The sequence below is a fragment of the Acartia tonsa genome, chromosome 13 (assembly GCF_053477335.1).
Source record: "Acartia tonsa isolate MP-2025a chromosome 13, ASM5347733v1, whole genome shotgun sequence".
NCBI lineage: Eukaryota > Metazoa > Arthropoda > Copepoda > Calanoida > Acartiidae > Acartia > Acartia tonsa.
The window spans coordinates 46,524,946-46,541,757 of record NC_137272.1 but is presented as its reverse complement, the minus strand read 5'-3'; the positions used below and the strand labels follow the sequence as shown (position 1 = coordinate 46,541,757).

General features: G+C 32.1%; 1 long non-coding RNA gene across 1 annotated transcript in view; it reads right to left on the bottom strand.

Moving 5' to 3' along the window:
• Positions 1 to 10,751: 10,751 nt before the first annotated feature.
• Positions 10,752 to 16,812, bottom strand: part of LOC145303929 (uncharacterized) — a 164,980-nt gene continuing 158,919 nt past the window's right edge. Inside the window, exons 2-6 of the long non-coding RNA XR_013873869.1 lie at positions 15,592 to 15,649; positions 14,088 to 14,244; positions 12,753 to 12,811; positions 11,669 to 11,838; positions 10,752 to 11,427 (exon numbers count right to left, since the gene is read on the bottom strand). This is a non-coding gene — a long non-coding RNA (uncharacterized LOC145303929). The remainder of the gene's footprint in view (positions 11,428 to 11,668; positions 11,839 to 12,752; positions 12,812 to 14,087; positions 14,245 to 15,591; positions 15,650 to 16,812) is intronic.

Below are 16,812 nucleotides of genomic sequence, written 5' to 3'. Positions count from 1 at the left end.
TATTGGTTGGATAGATAGATAGATAGATCTAAAGGGATAAGACAATGGACGATAAATTGATGTAGATTTCCAATGATAATACATCTCCCCCCCTCGATTTTGATCAAGGAAGGTTGTCAAAATAGATAATTTGAGAAATACAGAGTAATGTAAAAACGTGCGTACGAACATACCATAATTATAGAGTATCTGCACTACAAAAATTTCATATTTGTTTCATTGGACAGCATTTAAAAAAGGTAATTCTATTTAAAAACAAATATGACACATCCAAAGGTAGCGAAGTACAAAAAAAACATGGATGAACAAATATAAAAAGTGAGCCATATAGCGTTCGGTGCACAAGAAAATAAGCATTTAGTTCATATTATGAATTTTCTTTGTAAAGTTCTCTTAAATGATTCAAAATAGTCTAATTTGACTAGAAATACCCCCAAAAGTTTGGCAGTTTTCGGCGAGTGCGGCGGTTCGGCAGATATTTATCAATAATTTTAGGGTTTTATACAGGGACAATGATTACCCCCCCCCCCGCAAATGAATTTTTAATTGTTATTCTCCCTCCCACCAAGAAAAAAGCTCGGACGGACGTTTTTGCCTCTATGATTACCTCCCTGATCCCCCCCCCCTCCCCAAAAAAAAGCTTGGACGTCCTTGGTTCTATATCCCTGTTTTAGAGTCTTAAAGCATCACCCCTTACTTATCAGTTACCTCATACGGGAGATTATACTGTCAACCCAGGATAACTATAGGGAGCAAAATCTCTCATTTACTGCTGGGAGGGAGGGGACAATGGGCCGTTTATTACACAAGTCCCCAAAGTTTTTTAATAACGTTTTCTTTTTGGGTTGCTTTACAAATTTGGGGACTTTCTTGAATTTTGATTGGTTGATTCATTAAGTTGAGTGTTCAAACATTTCAACTATTAATCTATTAAATCTACAGAAGGGGTAATTATGCATATCATCACTTGGGATGTACATCAATTTACCGGCCATTGTCTTATCCCTTTAGATCCCTGTTTTTTCTTTCCAAACAGCCAGGGTGTTAGGTGAAGTAACACCCAACAGACAACCAACATGTTGATTGCAGGTCCTTTGTCTGGAAGTCCCATAAAGTTGCTCCTGTTTTGATCCAAGGCATTTTCATTATACTAACTTTTAGTGTTATGCACCTGGAATTTTTCACGTCTTTAGTTATGACGGGGTGTTAAGGTCACAGTTATTCTAGAGGAGCAAAGCTTCTCTACAACTAAATTAATTAATATATGTTTATTGATAATTGTAACTCATAGTTATGTGTATCCAACACTATAACTACGTTATTTTTATCTATAATGTCTGTTTGTTTGTACCAAAGGATCTCGAAAACCACTGAACCTATCCGGTTCTCCCTAACAGGGTAGGTTTATAACTATTTCGGGGGGAAGGTACCACCACCCTGAAAAGAGAAATTGTTCCCTAGAAAAAAAATGTAACCCCCCACCAAAAAAAAGATAATTAAAAGGCAAAGTCCTTGAAAGCAAAGCTTCTCTATAACTAAAATAATAATCATAAAACAGAATAAATCTACCTAATTCATGAGTACCTAACAATATATCTTCCTTACTATGTTTAACTTTTATTTCATTTTTATAATCATATTTCAAATTAAAGTTTTAAAATCAGTAAATGATTTACATAAGTAAAGCTGGGAATAGTTATTTCTTACATCGTATTATAAACAGCTTTCCGCGGATATAGAATGTACAATTATAAGATTAAAACCAACTTTTTTATCCTCGAGGTGCCGTACCTCTCACGAGATTGTTTATTCCTTTGACAATGTACATAATTATTATTTGATTGATCTGTCCTTAATTTTTATTCATATTCAATTTTATTGTTTATATATGAATATTTAATACCTGTATTATAATACTATTATTATTATCATTATTTGTTATGTGTATAGGATGTAAACGTTTTAATAATTACCTTTTAAATAAAATCTATAACTAATTGCTTATTATTATCACAACGAGGTAAAGAAACAACTAAAATATGAATAATTCTTTCTTATCTTTCAGTTTAATTTTTAACAATACGTGGCAAATAAGCATTCAGCCGCCTGGATGTGGGGGCAGCTAGCACAAAAATAAGCTGCTGTCACTGGGGCACAAATTAAAGGTGGCAGCTGTGTCTCATTACAGTTGCGGCAGCTGTGTCTCATTACAGTTGCGGCAGCTGTGTCTCATTACAGTTACGGCAGATGTGTCTCATTACAGTTGCGGCAGCTGTGTCTCATTACAGTTGCGGCAGCTGTGTCTCATTACAGTTGCGGCAGCTGTGTCTCATTACAGTTGCGGCAGCTGTGTCTCATTACAGTTGCGGCAGCTGTGTCTCATTACAGTTGCGGCAGCTGTGTCTCATTACAGTTGCGGCAGCTGTGTCTCATTACAGTTGCGGCAGCTGTGTCTCATTACAGTTGCGGCAGCTGTGCCTCAGCTAAAGGTATAAGACAATGGCCGACTAATTGATGTACATCCTCAATGTTAATACACAAAATTACCCCTTCTGTAGATTATTAGTGGTTGAAACGTAATAACACTCAATTAATTAAATCAAAATTTATCAACAGTCCCTAAAAAGAAAAAGTTATTATAAAACTTTGGGGCCTTTTAATGAATTAAACAGCCCATTGTCCCCTATCTCTCTGGTAGAGCCTTGTTTTTTATTGACAACAAAAATCCAGGACAGGGATATATTACCCGTAGATAAACTATTTTACCCCAAGCTAAATAAGGCTGAAGGGGTTTTATGTTCCATAAGGCACATTAAGGGAAACAACCTGTCAAATAAAAAGTCAGAATAATTTATTGAGTAGAACTTTGAAGAAAAAAATCACAACAAAATCAGCTTTTTATCTTAGAAATAAAAAAAACATTTCCAAAAATATGTTAAGGGTTGGTATAATTAAATTATAGTTGATAAAAAAAACCATATTTTACATGATTTTATTCGACTAAATTTGTGAAGAACAGTCTATATTCCTTATTTTAAGTGAACTCTACGACAAGTAAGATACGTCTATAGGTAGCTCAGCCATTACAGTTAATAAAGTTTAGAGAGAAAGAGAGAGAGAGAGAGAGAGAGAGACAGAGACAGAGAGAGACAGAGAGAGAGAGAGACAGAGAGAGAGAGAGAATAGCGAAAAATAGAGAGAGAGAGAAAGAAAGAAAGATAAAAAACTATCCTTATACTAAAGTAACAGGATGTCTGTTTGTCTGTGTGTTTGTACCGAAGGATCTCGCTAACCACTGAACCGATCGGGTCCTCCTTAACAGGGTAGCTTCTCATAGGTCCCGGGAAGGTTTATAACTATTTTGGGGGAGGGTACCACCACCCTCCAAAGAGAAATCGCCCCTAGAAAAAAATTTCCTCCTCCCCCCTTTTAAAATCTAAAATAATAAAATTGGGTTATAAAATTCGACTCTCTTCAAATGCCCCCTAGAGGCCTCTAGGGGCGTAGCCGCTAGTATATATAAGAGTAGTTATGCTTTGACAACAGCTTATCTGCTTATATGAAGATAAGACAAAACAAAATTTAACATTTTTCTCTGGATTTGATTCATATCCGGTGGATAGAAACCAGTTCTTTATTATTTCCGCATCCGCGGCCAACTGACTATGAAACGATAAACACAACCTTGGTTAGATAATATGTTATTTAGAACGTACAATATATTTCGGGCTATATTTCACAAAAAGTACCTTATTGAGCATTGAAACCCCCCAGTCCACCTTCCATATTCTTAAGTTACTCATTTATTGGTTAGTACTTTACTCCAGTAGTACGGGTGGGGATGGGGTATTGTTTAGCCAGCTGGAATTACAATTGTATATGATGCAACATCCATAAGTAATATATATCGAACTTATGAGAGGGTAAAGAAGAACCATATTGGTTCAGCGGTTAGCAAGATCCTTTGGTACAAACAAACAGACAGACAGAGATCCTAGTATTAGATCCAATAGCAACAAAAAGGGGGCAATGACAACAAAGTAGTAAGGTTTTATGTCTGAAGCTTAGGATCTAAATAACTACTGAAACGATCAGGTTCTCTTGAGATTCTTTTAACTCTTATTCTAGCCCCACTCTGCCTCTATAAATAGGGAGTCCTTAGATTATAGGGACGTAACCGCTTGTCTATAATACAAAGTAGAACGATGTCTTTCTGTCTGTCTGAAGCTTAATATCTCAATAACTACCGAAACGATTGGGCTCTAATCTTCAGGGAATATACCTACTGGTCATGTGATGGTTTTAAGCTACTTTCTTGGGGGGTGAAACACCCTTGTTCCAAAAAAATAGTGTTTACTTTTGAGACTAAAATTTAAAAAGAGAGTTGACGATTAACCCCCCTCCTCAATTACCCAAAGAGGCCTCTAGGGGCGTAGCCAGATATATTTAATAAATTATTAATTTCAATTTTTCATTATACAAAATATTTTTCTTATCTTACTTATCTTACTTTTAAAGTTATTGTAGTGAACAAAATAAAACAAGGATGACATCATCCATAAAAGCGAAGCTCTGAAACGGTAGGACATACGGACATTAACACTTGTATAGTGTCAGAAATGAATAATCAGAATATAAATGAATAAGAGACCAAGCAAAATTGTGAGTAAATTTTAGGATATTTTAGGACTTGATTAAAGAGTTGCATTGCTTTTAATATTGTACTTTTTTGTCCCAGAAATCAGAATACCAAAATCAGACGTACGGACATTCTGGTAACGTTTATATTGTTGCTACGCTTTCTAAATCGTGCTTAACTACTGCAGAAATCATCATGCAAAGTTTGAAACCAAGGGGACGATTCAAACTTGCTTAAATTAACAAAAACAGCTATCCGTTATGTACAGACCCTACGGACCTACGGACAGACCCTGATTTTAGAAAAGCTTCGCTTTTAAAAACAGCCAGTTGTAGTTTTGCCGGTTGTAAAAATTGCGGCGATGGACGATACATTGATATATATCCCCAATAACAATAAAACATTTTAACCAACCAATCAAAACTAATTAAAAGTTGTTGAGCCAACGAATAAGAAAACGTTATTATGAAACTTTGGTGATTGGTTTAATAAACAGCCCAATGTCCTCTTTCTTTCTGTGTTTATAGTCATATTTTCACACTAGCTTTAGAAGGGTTATTTTAGGTTAGGTTAGGTTAATTAAATGTTAATGATTGCCCCACGGGGTTAGAAAATATGCCCCGCAGGGCTAGAGCCCCCCGCAGGGACTAGAAATAGGAGAAAAGCTACTGTGAAAAAACGACGAAACCAGCAACTTCGTTTTCTTTCCATGATCAAATATCTTTTTATGTGTAAATGTTTATTTATATGTATCTACATATTTAGTTATTTCCAATTAATTTAGCAAAACACTGATAATAGAGATCTAAAAGGATAAGACAATGTCCGATAAATTGATGTACATCCCCAATGATGAAACACAAAGTTACCCCTTTTGTAGTTTAGACACTCAACTTGATGAAAATTCAATGAATGTACCCAAAGTTGTTATGCTAACGAATGTGATAAATTATTACAAAACTTTGGGGACTAGTGTAATAAACAGCTGATTGTCCCCTCCCTCCCAAGATAATACTTTTAGAAGCAAATCTTTTCTACGTTTAGGGTTTCTTTGTCCGTTACAAGTTTCTCAGATCTTTAGGCATATTTACAGTTATCAATCGCATGGTATTATAGACAGCTTTCCGTGGATTTCAAAATGAAAATTTATTAAAACCAGTTTTGTTAGCCCTGAGGGGCCGAAAGCTTGGACTATCAAAACTAGTATAAATCTTATGATTTTTGTTTAATATTCATGGAAAATTATCATTATTTAATACGATGTGGTATAAGATTGTTTCAGTATTGCTGAGAACCGGTTCTTATCCAGCGATATTAATCGGTTTCAATGCCATACTGGAAAGAGAATTACTGTAATAATAAGGTATTATTTTAACAAGATATAATCAATTAATATTTATAATTGTCTTATTAAACTGATTTGAAATGATGATTCCTATATCTTTTTGGCATAGTGTTATAAGTAAACCAAATATATCCCATTATAATAATTTAACAGGATTTGTGTGTGTGTGTGTGTGTGTGTGTGTGTGTACCGAAGGATCTCGCTAACCACTGCACTGCACCTATTATCGAACTTTTTTGGGGGGTAACAAGCGAAATAAATCTAAAATAATTTTTTATATGTGTTGCCCCCCAATGACAGCTGAAAAACACGTATAGGTTTCGTGATTTTTCCGAATTAAATTCATTGTTGAAGCAGGTTCGTTTGTCCTTCCTTCTTATTTTATAGCTTCGCTTTTATGAATGTTATATAAAATACCGAAAAATTCCAGATTTGATAATATTTTAAAACCTAAATCAAAGTTTATCACTTACAAATGTCGTCAGTCTTGATTATTAATTAACAAGGATGACAACAACCATAACAGCGAAACTCTGAAACGGAAGGACAAACGTACATTAAAACTTGTATAGTGTTAGAGCTAAAAAATCAGAAAATAAATGTATAAAAGTCGAAACAAATTGTAAGTAAATTTGTTTAAAAACTGGTTAAAACAGGATAATGTTTAAGGACATACTTACACTTTTAGGACTTGATTATAGAGATGCTTTGCTTATAATATTTATCTTATTGTAATAGGAATCAGTACTCCAAAAATTAGATCAAATTGGATAATTTTAACATATTAAAAAATTGTTGTTAAAAAGTTAAAAATCAACAAGTTTGAAATTGACATACTGACATTCTGGTAACGATTATAGAGTTGCTACGCTTTCTATATCGACCTAACTACTACAGGAATCATAATAGAAAGTTTGAAATCGATTTGACAATTCTAACATGCCTAAATTAATGATAAAAGCTATCCTTTATGGACGGATTGACGGACGGACCAACACTAATTATAGAAAAGCTTCGCTTTTAAAAACAAAGTTAAGTGATTCAACAAATAAAAGTAGGGTTGATAAAATGAAAAGTATGTTTCATATTTTGAAAACTAAAACCATAATATAAAGTATTAGGGTGTTTGTCTGTTTGTTTGCTAACCACTGAACCGATATAGTAATCCTATACAGGATAGCTTCTTATATGTCCTGGGAAAGTTTATAACAATAACCCCCCCCCCCCAAAAAAAAAAAATGTTTAAACTTAAATTTACAATGGTTGGGGTTGGTTAACCCCCCCCCCCTAAACAAAAAAAAATTAAATCTAACAAACAAAATCTAATTCAACACCCACTTTCTAAAGTGCCCCTAGAGACAAAAGATCTAAAAAAAAAGAAGCTACCTATGGACAAGATTGTCAGTAAAAACAATTAGTAGAAATATAATCAATAGGAATCAAAACCACTTGCAAACAAAATAAATTATAGAGTAGTGGAAGTTATAAATATAGAAAAGAAAAGATATTTTTAAGCTCTTATTTTTCCCTAATATACATATTATATAATATATTATTATTAAAAAATTCAAGTATATACAAATTTTTCTGGAATATAAGTAGAGTTGGTATTAAAAAAAAACAGTACAGTTCTTGTGTTTTCTTATTGATTTGGAAGGTTGTTGACTTGTTCTACTGTTTTAGTTGTATGTTCTTCCTCCATCAATAGGTTCATGTTTTCTTATTGAAAAAAGCAATTAAATCAATAACTCTATTGGTAGGTATGTATTCATGTAGTATGTATGTATCAACCTCTATTAGATTGAGAGCTTCTTTAGGTTGACTTAATTCATCTATTTTACCATCATGAACAACTATTGCAAACTTTGCTTGTGATTCCCAGATTATATCTCTGCTACGTGCTTCACATCTATTTCTGTATCTCTGACTCCAATTAAAATTTATGCTTGTCTCATTATCTGAGTAATGTAAAGTATAATACTCATTTCCCCAAGCTGCAAATTCATGGTTATGATCAATATTCTCATCAGCAAATACTATGATATTCATTGCTTCATTGAAATGAAATTCTGAGAAATAATTGATATTAATATAATTGATATGTCTTGGCTTGTTAACTAGATCTTTAATTTCCATCTTATTATGGTAGCTCCAAGATATTTCATCATATTTTCTAGAAATATTTCTCTTCAATTCTTTATAAAGCTCTTTGTTTTCTAATTCAATTTTCTCCCCAACTTGTTTCTTTCTTTCTTCTCTAGTTAAACTAAGAAACTTCTTTGTATTTGCCATTTGCATAATATTCTTAGAAATTCTTCTGTAAGTTACAATCACAATGCCCTCATCCTTGTCCAATAGTTTGTACTTATCTAATATTGCCATAGTAATGGCACTAATATCATGTATATCTTTGTTGTGATAGTGATGACAATCTATAGCTTCTCTTTCAGCATAAATAAAGTCATGTAAATTTTCATCTACAATTGCTCCAAATTTGTTTCCTGTAGGAACTTTCTGTCTTGAAATAACTATCACAAATGACATTGCTCTAAGTATCATATTTCTTATATAACTAGTATTATATCCTTCTTCTCCATAATCATCAATTATGATAATATTTCTAGCTTGAGCACCCTGAAATTCCCAGAAATTTGTTACTAATATTCCTTCAGGTTTGTTCATATATGTTTTTAAGTCTGACGCAACTGGTCTAGTTGAGGAAAAGTGTTTCTTTATCAATTCAAATATTGAGTCATAATATAAAGTTGTTAATACAACTACACCTTCTTGTGGTTTAAGTGAGAAATATTTCTTTATAGCAGCAATGGCTAATAAGCCAGGTGTTATGTTATGAACATTATGATAGTAATAAATATGTCCACCAATGACATTATTGTCAGGAAGCTTAGGAGGTGTTTTTGAATTGAAAGCTTCAGAAAACTTGTGTATTAGTTGGCTGTTTCGTAAGTTCTTTGTTAGATTAAAACATAGAGCATTGTGATTCTTTATCATAGTTTCTATCCACTCTGATCTCTTTTTCATATAGCCATCATTAACTTTCATAGTCATGCAAATTGTTTTCACAGAGCCAGGAAATTCACAACTTCCACTTATCATTTCATCAATGAATAGGTGATCACAAAGATTATCTTTAAAGAATTGATTTATTGAATACATTATTTCTTCAGTATTTCTAGATGACAATCTAGATATGCCAAAAAGATCTCTAATAGTAATAACTCTTACATTAGGATAAGATTCAAACTCCACCTTAGCCATTTCATCCATAACAGATGTTGGGTTTGTATAACTTTTTTCTTTATTAAAATTTGTTATTGCTGTTAAATCAATGTAAAATATTAAATCTTGATGATTAACAGTGGAACACTTTTTTGCTCTTTCTTTCAAGACATATGTTTTCCCAGTACCATAGTCGCCATCTATGAAAAGGATCTTGGAGGTTAAGTTTACTGCTTGCAGTTGTTCATTGTTGAGCATGTAAACAGAAACATTATTATCTATTGATATTCCATCAGACTTTCCTGTCAATGCTTTCTCAACTTCTTTGCTAATGGTTAATGGATCAGATATCAAATGATTAAATCTACTTGATTCTTTAATGGATATGTGATATATCAGTTCAGCAACTAGATCCTCATATACTGTTTGATCATAATTATCAGATGTAACAAGTTTGTGATTAATTATCTGCTTTAACCAAGATGTAACATCATCAACATCTTGTAAAATGAATTGCTGACAGTTGACACAAGGTATTTCTGCACCTTCAACAATTTCTAGATAAGGAACACATGCAGCCCTGACAAACACCCAATCTTTAGAAAGCATTCCTCCAAATAAATTCTGCATGAAAGAAAAGTGCTGTTTAGTTTGATCTGAAGCATCTTTAAGTAGTTTGAGTTTATCTCCTTGATCTTTAGGTCCAAGTTTAACCTCTATATTGATGATAACATTATGCTTAGGAATTATCATGATAGTGTCCCATTCAGTTTTTTTTTCTTGAAGGCTAAAATTATAAAACTGATATTTGTAAAAGTTTCTTAGTTTATTATCAGGGATCTTGTATAGGAATGCATTTTTAATTGTATTTGACAACTTTTTTCTTTTAGAACTTGGACTTGAAGAACAAGGATCATGGTTAGAGCTGTTAGTGATAATCTTCTGGAAATCAGATTGATTGTTCTCAATTACCTCTTGCTTGGATTCATTATTGAAACGTTTTCTGTCTATCTGACTTTTAAACACCTAATATAATTGAAGCTAATATTTCACATGTTTTGAAATGAGTTATTTAAGCAAACAAAATTTAGCATAAATGGATATTTAATACCAAAAATTATAATAAAAATAATATGAAATTCAATGAAAATTAAATGGTTCTCATGGTCAAAAAATTTTCCCACAAGTTCAAAATATGAAATTAAATGAAAATTGTATGTGTCATTTAAATCAAAATAATTGGTTCTCACGATCAAAAAATTTTCCCACGTTATTTAAATCACAATGTTAGAAAAAGGCAAAATAAAAGAATATTTACTTAAACCAAATATCGCGTTTTTTGCAATGGAATGTTTATTTGTTGTAATATTAAATGATATTTTTTTATAGAAAAGAAACAACAATTAAAAGTCAAAAATAAATTTTTTAGCAAACTTGACAAAAAGTATGAAAAGGTATCTCAAATTAAGAATATATATTCGATCAAAATAAAAAATAATTCTGCCTTAAATGATGAAATGAATCTTAGGTTTAAAGGACAAAATATATAATATGAAATATGAACATTCCTGTTTAAACAACCAGTTATCTGGGCCTTGAAATTCCATTGGATTTTCCCTCCACTTCAAATGTTCATCAATACAAGACTTTAGTTTCTCTTCTTCAACATCTTCAATGCCAAGGATCTCCTTTACTTTTTTCTCATACTGATTAAAATCTGCATAATTATCCTTGCCTCTGGTATCTTTCCCTTTTTTGGCTAATTGTTGGATACAATCTCCAGATTGAAAGCTGTTTATGATGAGAGCTTTCATATTGGATTTTCTTGCAGTATTGACAAGCTCATGATGTAAACATTCTTCAAGATATTTATCCAAAATCTGAGAATCTTGTTTTTTCTTTCCCACTTTTCCTAACACAGTTGGTTTCTTAGGTGTTACAAAATGATTTGGAATAGCTATTACCTTACAGTCAGGATCAAAATAATAATCAGCTACTTTCTGTTTTATCTCTTCAATTTTTTCTTGGACCAATATTCTTTTATTGTCTCCTGCAGGGCCATGGAAGTTTATACTCATTTTACTAAATTCTTCAGCCAAATTCAATGTTTGAGAATCTTGTGAAGATAGGGGATATACCCCAAATTGAAGGACACAAGTGCTGGAACAAGTTGGTACTAAGCCAGCTCCTTCCATTTCTCAATCTAAAATCAATATTTTTATAAGTAATATATATTTAAATCATCAAAACTATCTTGAACATCTATATTCCCCCCAAAATGAAAATTTATTGATTAAAATTCAACTGGTTTTATGCAATCACAATACTCCCCCCCCCCTTAATTAACTACTGATTCTAAATCATTGATAAAGTTACACTAAATATCCCTTCCTGACATAATATTTTTTAATTTTTGTAATCTTTGATAAAATTACATCATATACCTGCAATTACACCAATGTATTTTTTATAGATTCCAAGTGTGATGGCAAAATCTACAGTTGTATAGGCAACTTCTTTTTTTCTCTCACCATCAAGGACATTGAATTATTAATAATCTTTGTATAACTTAGATAAGACCCCTGTGTTTCCATGCACTCATGTATATTAATACCTAAACAAATATTAATAACTTTTATGGTATACTGTAAATTCAGTACAAGTTGCTACGCCCCTAAAGGCCTCTAGGGAGACTTGGGCATAGGGAGGAGTCAACCACCCCATATTTTTTATTTCAGTTTTAAAAAGAAAAATAAATTTTTTTAGGGGGGCAGGTGATTTTTTTCTAGGGGCAATTTATCTTGGAAAGTTTGTGGTATCTTCCTCCTAAAATAGTTATAAACCTTCTTAAAGGAATTTACAAGAAATATACCGCTTTAACTGCTGAAAGACTGCCACGAGTAGACCCAATACCCAAAATTTGAAGCCTTCAGCTTCCAAAACAAAAAAGTTATAGACATTTCAAAATCATATATCTAGTATAAGGAAAATTTTGAAAGTTTTTCATTGCTAATAATAGAATTTTCATTATTAAAATACGTCGCCTAGATTTTTGGCAGAAGTTTAGGATGCCAGTAATTGATAATATTTTACAATAAAAACACTTCTTTATAGTCAAAATCATTTTAAAAAATTCAGTTTAATTTGCGTTGTATTGAGTGTACTGAGTTCATTGCACTAAAATAATCATTTTGATATGTTTATAACTTTTTTGTTAGTGAAGCTAAAGGCTTCAAATTTTGGGTATTGGGTCTACTCTTGGCAGGCTTTCAGCAATTAAAGTGGAGTATTTCTTGCAGGGTTCCTTTAACAAGGAGAACCATATTGGTTTAGTGTTTAGCAAGATCCTTAGGTACAGAAAGAAAAAAAATCCTGCTATTTTTACATAAGGATTAACATTTCTTTAGTACAAACTTTTTTATGTGTAAGGTCAGGTGATGTCTTAAAAATACTTTGATTGGTGATAAAAGTTTATAAATGTTTAACGAGTTTAAAAGATTTCTAATTAAATACAAAATATCTATTTACCTTTTGGAAGACATATTTCTACGAAATAAGATGTTCCATGCAATGTTCACACTTGAACCCTAAAATATGAAACTTATTAGTATATTTCTTGTTTAAAAAATGATAATTAAAGTTCCTTATCAAGTATCAATTAATTTCACAGATAGTTTTCTAGTAAATTATGTGCATAGTGTGAGAAGTTCAATTGAAATATTTTCCTCAGTTGAACTCAATGGCTATTTGTGATGTTCAATTGTGCTTTTTTTATTTTAATCATTACAGATCAGGCCCCCAGCAGCTAAATATTAAAACAGCTGTAGAGTGGCAAATTTTAAAGCTAGGATCACCAAATTTTAGGTGGAACTTTCATTTTTTATAACAAAAACTTTTTCTGACCATAACCGCCATTTTCGGCGGTTACGGCGGTTAGCGGCGCCTATTCATATTTTTATCTTTTTCTGATCACAATAATAGACTATATAAAAAATTTGGTTGGTCTAGAGCTGTTTTGAAATTCAGCTGCTGGCACCTTACAAACGGCAAAATTACAGGTAGGAAATAGAAAATCGTTCAAAAATCGGTCAAGGAGTGGTCAAACAGTCATGACCTTACTACTCACGGAAGTATATTATTGCTCAAGGATGTACCACAAAAATTTTTAGGTCCCTTGCTGTAATAGAAGCCACGATATACATGATAGAAGTCCATATTAAAAACAGGATATAAAATCAGTCATAAAATCGGTCAGGAAGCGGTCAAACAGTCATAACACCACTATTCTCAGATGTTCATTGATATCCCAGTATTCACCAGAAAAAAATTTAGGTCTCTATCTTATACACAATGAAGAAATTAAGATTTATTTAGAATTTTTTCTAAATTTGGTGCCACCTAACCGACTTTGACCGGACGCCACGACCGACACAGACCAGATATCCTAATATCAACTCTTGACGACGTAAAATTACTAAACTTAAAAAGTCATGAAGTCACAACTCTCTATCTTACCTACAAAAAAAATACATTGAAAAAACTAGAGGGGGGGGTCAATATGACCCCCCCAATCTGTAAGGATTAACACCAATAAATAATACATTTTTTTAATAGGACATCTAAGAAAAAGTAATAATTTAAAAAAATAATTATTGAACTTTGTTTTACTTTGGCCGTCAGTCTGTCAGTCCTCATACAAAATATAAAAATTCTTAAGAAAGGTTTCATATTTTTTTTCATTTATAAATTTATTCTTAACTTTAACAAATGCTCTTTAAATCTTATTGTCTGTATTCTTCTTCATGATTTTGTGCTATGCTACTTGTGGATGTTGTCATCCTTGTTTATAATACAAGTTATTACCTTTATTAAATACAATCCATGATTGTGTAACTGAGCAACTTTTTGTATAAAGAGTACAGATACAGGAGGTGGCTGCAATGAAATCCTTCAATTACAACTGTTTGTCAGAATCCTTGTCTCTTGCCTCTGAGCTATTTCATAGTTTCTTATTTGAATCCTAGAAAAACAGAAAAAAATATTTAATATTTAACCACAGAAGATTAAGCACCTTAGCAAGACCTTGTTAGAGTGAGGGGGAGAGGGGTAACAAAACTCCTCCCTTCCTGCGACTTTTATTGTTTTTTTATCATAATTAATCCAATTTCCTTAATAAGACTAACCATCAAATCAAATCATTCAAATTTGTTTATTTACATTCTACTAAAGTCTGTAAGTTTTTTATATGTTTGATCATGTATTAGGCCAAAAATATTCTTTCAAAACAGACCTTTTTGACCTAAGATAAAGAAATAGTTCCTTTAAAGCCAAAATAATCAGTTTAGTAATATCTTTCTATTTCATGATTATATGGTTTCCATACATATAAAAACTTACAAAGAAATTTGCATGTTATTAGTATTTTCATCAGTCTTCCATGAAATAGAAAGATATTATTTACAAAACTGATTAATTGGACCTATAAAGGAACTGTTTCAGTATCTTAGGTTAAAAAGGACTGTTTTGAAATAATTGTTGATGGAGTTATGGTCAAATACATGATATAACATATAAAAACTTACAGACTTTATATGTCCATCTCTTTACATGTTTTTAAATAACATTTTAAAAGCAAAGCTACCCAAAGTAAAGAGACATACACAATATAAATTCAAAATAACAATAAATTTGATATCTATAATACAAACTAAAACAATTTCTGTCTATCTGTCTGTCTGTCTGTCGGAAGCTTAAGATTTCAGTAACCCCTCACTCGATTAGGCTACACTCTTTAAGATGTAAACCTTCTGGTCGGTTGATGGTATTAAGCTTTTTCTGAGGGCTGGGATACCCATAACCCCCTAAGGAAAGAAAAAATCCCCCTCTCAAAGGTTGTTATTTTTTTAATTAACTGTCCCCATGAAAACACTTCTGATATATTCTCCTTAAGACTACCTGTTCAGGGATACATCAATTACTAAAATCAGTCAATAAATAAGGAAATTATGCTCCAAAACATGAATATCCCTGTTATAAGGTTTCCCCTCTGGTATACTGGATTTACTTGATTTACCTTACTCAACTTTCTGGCGTGTTGTACAGTGAAAAAACTACCCCCCCCCCCCCTTATTTTTGATTTTCTTTAAAATTAAGGGGGGGGTTAATTATTTGCCTTGCCTTGCTTTTTTCCTCCTTGCCGTTTTCCAGACATTAAAAAACTACCCCCCCCCCCCTTATTTTTGATTTTTGTCAAAACTAAGCGGGGGGGGGGGGGTTTTGGTGCTCTGGTCTTCACATGTAAGCAAGCACCCAGACTTTCTGTTAATGATTATTATTCACTTTCAAAAATGTAATTATTTATGTTTACCTTCAGGTGTATATCTCAATTCTTAGAACAAATTTTCAACAATACTGCTAATTTTTATCTGAAATAAATGAAATTTTAGAATACTTCATAAATTTCAATATAAACAAGGATAACCACATCAAGAAAAGAAAGGCTGGTACTTTCCCTTAAAGTGATCAATAAACCCCCAAACAGATTTTTATAAAGAGAAGTGGTTTTTTAATATTACAAACGCTGTTTTTAAACATTTTTTTAATAAATGGAAGTAGTTTTTTTTTATATTTCAACTCCCTCCCCCCACATTCCCAACTAAAAAAACCTTTTCAATCTACACCCCCCTATTCATATGTTCCCCCCCCCCTCCTCTTTACCCCCTCTTAATTTTTATAAGGGGTTAATTTGCCACAGGAAAAACAAATTTTAATTTTAAATTTAGGCATTCATCCTCCCCCCCCCCCCCCCAACCTCCTCAAAAATGTAATTATAGCTAATAGTAAGGTTTTGAATCCACACCCCCTCCTAAAATAAAAAGCTTGGACGTCTTTGTTTAGATATTATAAAATACAAAACAATATTTTTTTAACTTTTCTACCAATGATCTTATTCAACAAAGAAGTCTTTTATTTTTATTTTTATGATATGGGAAAAAATAGTTTCTAGTCCACTGTCCTATCCCTACAAATAAATTATCTTTGCTATAAATCTAATAATCCTAGAGATGCAGTGAAAGAACTATGGATGATATATTTATCTTCTCCCCCACCTTATAAGATTTTCTTTATAGAATGAAATGGGGATATAATCAAATTATAGTAATCACTGTTGTACTATCCCCTACTAAAACTATTTAAAGAAGTAAACATGGTCACAGCACACAAAGAACTGAACTAGCCAACTCAACTCTCTCTTTTGCCCCGGGCCCAGACAGACAAGATTTATTAATCATTGGTCTAAAGTCTTATTCAGTTGAAATCACAGTAGATTTTATGTATAATACTAACAAAAAGGTTTGTGAATATGAATCTTTAGAAAACAGCTAAAAAAATTTAATGTAAAGCACAGCAAAAATATTTTCATGGTTTAGTGACTCCAGGGAGGTAAGGACAATGACAAATAAAATAAAATATCTCCCTTCCCTATTTTACAACATAAATAGAAAAAAATGTCGAAGATTTAAGATAGGCAGATCTTCCTTTTTGTTTCATTAGACATATCCCTGTATCCTTGGATGTATTCAGAATG